Raw genomic sequence first — 6798 nt, 5'->3', positions numbered from 1 at the left:
GTCAGGACTCTTCGTGAGAACCTGAAACGTCTGTCCATTTCCCTGCACAGATGCTGCCTCACCCGCAGAGTTTTTCCAGAAGTGTATTTTTGTTATATACTTTGTTTCTCAGTAATACTTTGACATTTTAATGCAGTGTCCAAAAATCAAATGTCAACTTTGTTCCTATAATTAACCTTTTTTTAAGGCCAATTCTCCCAAATCAGTTTACATTCCATTTGATAATGCTTCATACCTAGATTATTTCCCTTCACATCCCAAAGACGTGAAGGTTGTTAGGTTAAAACCAACTACTACTCAGCATGTCAGGCAATATTTGAGGTGGAAAATGGGCCGATTACATTTTAGGTTAGGATCCTTTTGCAGAACCTGAAAGGTTGTCTATCCATTTCCTCCACAGATAGAAAAACAGGTGCAAGAGTAGGACATTCGGCCCTTCGAACCAGCATCGCCATTCAATAGCATGGCTGATCATCTAAAATCAGTACCCCGTTCCTACTTTTCCCCCATATCTCTTGTGTGCTTGCGTGAAAAACAAAGGAGGGAAATCGGTGTGGAGAAAACTAATATGGCAGGGCAGTTTGCGATTAAGGAGGAAGAGATGCTGGGGCTCTCGAATAGCATTAAGGCGGATAAATCCCCAGGAACTGATGGGATTTATCCCTGGATTTTGAGAGAGACGCTGCCTGACCCACTGAGTTTCTCCATTAATTTGGTTTCGATTCTGGCATCCACTGTCTCTTGTGTCTCCAAGGTTGTTAGGTTAATTGGCCCTAGTGTTGAAATTGATGGCAATATGAGGGAATCAATTCATTCTGCTATCTGACATAGACTTGATGGGCTGAATGGCCCATAAGGAAATCTGGAATATGGAATTGTGAGATTAATTCAAACTTTGACAAGTTTCTTTGTAGAAGTTCTCAATAGGTTAAGTGTTATTAGAAGAGTCAATGAAGCATTACCTCATTATTTAGCAAGCAAGTAGAATTTGTTGTGCTGATTTTGCTACTGTTTATTTTCAGGAAGTTTAATTTATTGATTACAACTTGTCCTACAGTAGAACAGTAAATATTGCTGAGTTATCTAAAGATTCAACAGTATTCTGAAAGCTTTGTAGTGTCATGCAGTCACAACTGCAATAACCCACTAAGTGGGTAAGGGTGTATTTTGTGTAGTTCTGGATGACTGTGATAGTTAGAGCAGTAGAGAATGTGGGACCTCAAAACTATTACTCGGCACATCACGGCCTGATTTGGCAACTCGAACACCCAAGAATGAACGAGATTGCAAAAAATGGTGAACATTACCTGATTCATCATGGGTACTGACCTCCCCGACCTCCCCACCATCTATAGGAGGTGCTGACTCAAAAAGGCAGTCAGCATCATCAAGGACCCACACCAACCTGGCCACGCTCTTATTTCATTTGTGTCATCAAGAAGAAGATATAGGAGCCAAAAAGGCGTAATGTCCAGGTTCAGGAACAGCTTCTTCCCAACAACCATCAGGCTGTGGAAGACTACGAACCCCAACTAAACTCTGAACGGCCTGGGTTGCACTTGGGACTTTGTTTTTGTTTTTGCACTATATTGTCTTTTTTTCCCCAATTTATTGAACTTTTTGTTTATCATGGTATCTACTGAGTATTATGTTTACATACCTGTTGTGCTGCTGCAAATAAGAATTTCATTGTCCTGTTTCGGGAAATATGACTATGAACGGTTTTGGTTCTGGCGCTGTGCACATGGTAACCAGCGAACAGTCCATCGTCTTTTCCTTTTTTTAAACTTATTTATTTTGACTTATTGTAACTATTTATTTTGTTTTTTTTGGTTAGTTAGTTTTTTTGCACCATGTTGGGGGGGAAACTTTTTATCTCTTTCCTCGTTGGGGAGATACTTTTTAAACGTATCTCTGTCTCTGCACTGCGGCTGCAACAAAGAGCTGGCGGTCTCTTGGTTGTCTACACCAGGGATCGAATGCTGGAGCTCTGACAGCCCCGACTGGCTGCCTTCACTATGGTTACATCAGAAATCCTCAAGGAACTGAGGAGAAATTACAGGGGATGCCAGTCGGGGGTAAAACGACGTGCAGTGAAAAGGAGGTACGCCATACTTGCAATTTCATCACAATGGTGAATGTGAGATCACTGGCTAACAAGATGGACGAGCTAGCTAAACTAGTGAGTACTCTTAGGGAGTACCGCGAGAGCAGTGTGATGTTTCACAGAGACATGGCTCCATGAGGACAATTCTGAGTCCAACGCGAGTGTGGACGACTTTCAGACTGTTCGGGCGGACAGGGACTGCAGGGAGGGTGGCAAGTGTAAAGGTGGGGGACTTGCTAGTCTTGTTAACAACGAATGGTGCAAACCTGGTCAAATCACTATTAAGGAGTGTGTGTGTAGCCCGGACATTAAACTGATGGCTGTGGGTCTCTGTCCATACTATATGCCCAAGGAATTCTCACATGCCATTGTGGTGACTGTTCACATTCCTCCGTCGGCCAACCCACTGCGCACACGTGCCGTCATCCACACAGTCACCGCAAGACTTCAGACACAACACCCGGGGGCTTTCATCGCAATCTCGGGGGATTTCAACCACGTTACTTTGGACGCTTCCCTACTCATTTTCACTCAGTTTGTTGATTGTCTCACCAGGGATATGAAAACATTAGATGCCAATGTTAAAGAAGCTTACAGCTCCATAGCCCTTTCGCCACTGGGAAGATCCAGCCACAACCTGGGTCACCTTCTACACAGGTATAAGTCAATGGTCCAGAGGCTGCTGTAACCACAAGTTCAGGGAGGAGATGGTCACAGGAGACCTGTGACGCTCTACAAGGCTGTTTTGAGGCCACAGACTGCGACGCACTCTGCAATCCCCATGGAGAGGGCATTGATGGACTCACGGACTGTGTTACCAGTTACATAAATGTCTCTGTGGAGGTGACAATACACTTTTTCCCAAACAACAAGCCCTGGGTCACCAGCAACATAAAGACCCTTCTCAACCAGAAGAAGAGGGCCTTCAGGAATGGTGACAGGGAGGAGGTGTAACGGGTACAGAAAGACCTGAAGGCGAGACTAAGACAGGTCAAGGACGACTACAGCTGGAACTGAAACTTCAGCGGAACAACATGAGGGATGTGTGACGCGGTATGAAGAGCATTACAGGCTACAAGAAGACCAGTGGCCTGGGGAAGGAAAGCAATCAGGATTAGGCCAACGAGCTAAACCTGTTTTGTTTTTTTAACAGATTTGATGGAGGGGCCTCTGCCTTTTCTCACCCCTGCTCCCCACCAGACTCCCCCCTCAATCCCCCTGGTCCACTTCCTCCTGCCCTTTCTTTATCGCACCTGACCATCAAGGCTGAGCAGGTGAGGAAGGAGCTGAGCAGACTCTGCCCAGCCGAAGCCACGAGTCTCTATAGTGTCAGCCCTAGGGTACTTAAGACGTGTGCTAGCTAGTTGTGCGCTGTACTCCAGCATATCTTCAACCTGAGCCTGAGCCTGGATTAGGTTCCTGTGATGTGGAAGACATTCTGCCTGGTTCCTGTACCAAAGAGGACGCACCCCAACTCCTCCAAGGACCTCACATATCATGGAGTCCCTGGAGAGGCTGGTGCTCACTCAACTACGACCCCTGGTTAAACCCTGCCTGGACCCCCTGCAGTTTGCTTACCAAACAAAGATGGGGGTGGGGGACACCATCATCCACCTATTTCATCATTCCTATGCTCACCTGGATAAGCCGGGAAGAACTGTGAGAGTCATGTTTTTTTACTTCTCCAGTGCTTTTAACACCATCTGGCCGGCACTTGTTGGGAACTGACAAAGATGCAGGTGGATACGCCATTGGTTTCCTGGATCACCAACTACCTGACTGGACGACCACAGTATGTCAGCCTACAGAACTGTGTCTCGGACATGGTAGTGAGCAACACAGGGGACGGTCCTCTCTCCCTTCCTGTTTACCATCTACAACTCGGGCTCCTGCCTCCTGCAGATGTTTTCGGATGACTCTGCAAGTTTGGGCTACATCAGTGAGGGGAGGGAAGCTGAATACAGAGGTGTAGTCAATGACTTTGCTGAGTGGTGTGGGTTGAATCATCTGCAGCTCAACGCCAACAAGACAAAGGAGTTAATGGTGGACTTTAGGAGGAGAGGAACACCCCTGTCCCCTGTCTCCATGAAGGATGTGGATATGCACATTACGAAGGAGTACAAGTACCTTGGAGTTTACCAGCACAGTAAATTGGACTGGTCCAGGAACGCTGAGGCACTGTATAAGAAGGGACAGAGCCATCTGTACTTTCTGAAGAGGCTCCGCTCTTTCAATATCTGTAGTAAGATGCTGCAGATGTTCTACCAAGCGGTGATGGCCAGTGCCAGCTTCTTCATTGTCGTGTGCTGGGGTAGCAGGGCGAAGGCCGGGACGCTAACATAATTAACAAGCTCAACAGGAAGGCTGGCTCCGTCCTGGGGGTGGAGTAGGGCTCACTGGAGATGGACTTGTAGGGGAGGATGCTCCTCAAACTGCAGAGCATCTTGGACAATACAGCTCACCCCCTCCATGACACACTGGTCAACCTGAGGAGCACCTTCAGCAACAGACCGGTTCCACCAAGATGCACCACAGAACGCCAGTGAAGATCCTTTTTCCCTGTGGCTATCAAACTGTTGTGGGGTAGACTGACTCGCCTTCCTCCTCCTCCCCCCCCCCCCCCCCCCCCCCCCCCAATATTTGCACATCCCTAATCCTGAACTTTCCACTCATCACTTTAATTTAATGTTTCATGTATCTTGTTGTGTTTTAAGACTGTTGGCAGACCAATTTCCCTCTTGGGATAAATAAAGTTCTATCATATCGTAAAACTCTCTTGACTCTTGAATTATGGTCAATGGTAAGTCGGGAAATTACCGGTAGCTATCTTAAAAAATAGAGCTATATGCTAATACGTATTTGTACTGAAATGGAATTGAAGTGGGTGTCACTGTTTATCATATAAGCTTTATACAATGCTGAGAAAAACTGGAAAATGGATGAGAGGCAAAACAAGTTTTATAGCTGGCTAAAAAAATAAATAAACGTTGCAAAAAAAAAAGATATTGCTTAGAGCATGATTGATAATTAAAAGCATGTGTTACCGTATTTGTATCTGGCTTTGGTCAGTCCTATTTAGAGCATAAGATTATAAGAAATGAAAACAGGAACAGTCCATAATGCCCCTCGCACCTGCTCTGCTTGTCAATAAAATCATGGTTAATCTTTTATCTCATCACCACTTCTTGCAGCAACCCCATGCTCCACAATTCCCTTAATATCCAAAAATCTATTGATCTATGTCTTGCGTGTGTACTCAGTGATTGAGACCATACAGCCCCCTTGGGCAGAAAATTTTAAAGGTTCAGCGCTCTCTGAATGAAGACATTTATTTTAATTTCAGTCTTGAACAGCTGATTCCTTATGTTGGGATTGTGACTTCTGGTTTTACCATTTCTAGCTCCAAAAGAAGTTAGCGTGTTTGACTAAGATTACTTTCCATTCTTCTAAACCTCTGAGAGTAGAGGCCCAATCTGCTTACTCTCTCTATGTAATAACATTCTCCCTTCTCCCCTAGTTCAGTTTGATAAATCCTCATTGCACTTTCTGCATCACACAATTTCCTTCTTTAAGTAGAGAAACCAGACCTGTGCACAATATTTCCTGTGCAGTCTCACCAATGCCCAATATAATTTCAGAGAGAGGTGAGCACTCTTGAACTTAAATCTCTTTGCAATAAAGGGAGGCACACCACTTGCTCCTCCCCCTTGTTGTTTTGAGCTTCAGTGTTCCAGTTAGGTCTCTTCATAATAAGAAAAATGTAGAATATTTGAAAGAGGGGTTTCAATCTGAAATCCGAATACTGAAGTGCAGATGATGATGCAATGAAAGCTTGTTGGACTTAAGAGTTAAATTAAGAATTTTAATTGCTGATCTAAAGTGGAACTAGTTCATAATTAAGGCATAATTAAGGCTGTCAAAATATGAAATATAGACAATATATTTAGGCGTCGAAGTGTTAGAAATTTCAATCTTAGGCCGCTGAACAGAAAACCATGGTAGGTTTAAAAAACTCAATTGGATACCTGAAGATAGACATCCATATTCATCCAGGGACCCCAGTCCTTCCAAGTGAGACAGAGGTTTACATGCACCTTCTCTAACCACCTCTACTGCATCTGGTGTTCCCGATGTGGGCTCCTGTACATTGGCGATCACTTTGTCGAACATTTTTACTCAGTCCGCCAAGGCTTACCGGATCTCCCGGTTGTTAACTATTTTAACTCCCATTCCCATTGCGACCTTTCCATCTTGGGCCTCTGCGATTGCCAGAGTGAAGCCACATGCGAACTGGAGAAACGGCATCTTATATTCCATAGGTAGCTTACAACCCAACTATGAAAAATGAACTCTCCACTTTTAGTGAACTTCTACAATCCCTTCCAATTCTCTTTTCTCCCACTAACACCCCCCCCCCCCTCCTTACTTTAACATAGCAAGAGATTCATCAGTTCTTCGTTGTGTCTTTTCCACCAAATGCAGAAATTACAGCAAAAACATTAGTCGTTTTCTTTTAATCCTTTTTTAAAGAAAAATATATCATGCCTTCTGATGTATACAGTCTACATCATTTGAATCTTCTGTGAATCTTCTTAACTTTCATCTTCTTTGAGTCTGCTCTCCTGTACATTTGTTCCGGCTCACATTGAATCATTGAAAAATTATTACATCAAGTAATTGCAAATGAATCT

This window comes from Amblyraja radiata, chromosome 20 (assembly GCF_010909765.2).
Source record: "Amblyraja radiata isolate CabotCenter1 chromosome 20, sAmbRad1.1.pri, whole genome shotgun sequence".
Taxonomy (NCBI): Eukaryota; Metazoa; Chordata; class Chondrichthyes; order Rajiformes; family Rajidae; genus Amblyraja; species Amblyraja radiata.
This window is presented reverse-complemented; position numbering follows the sequence as displayed.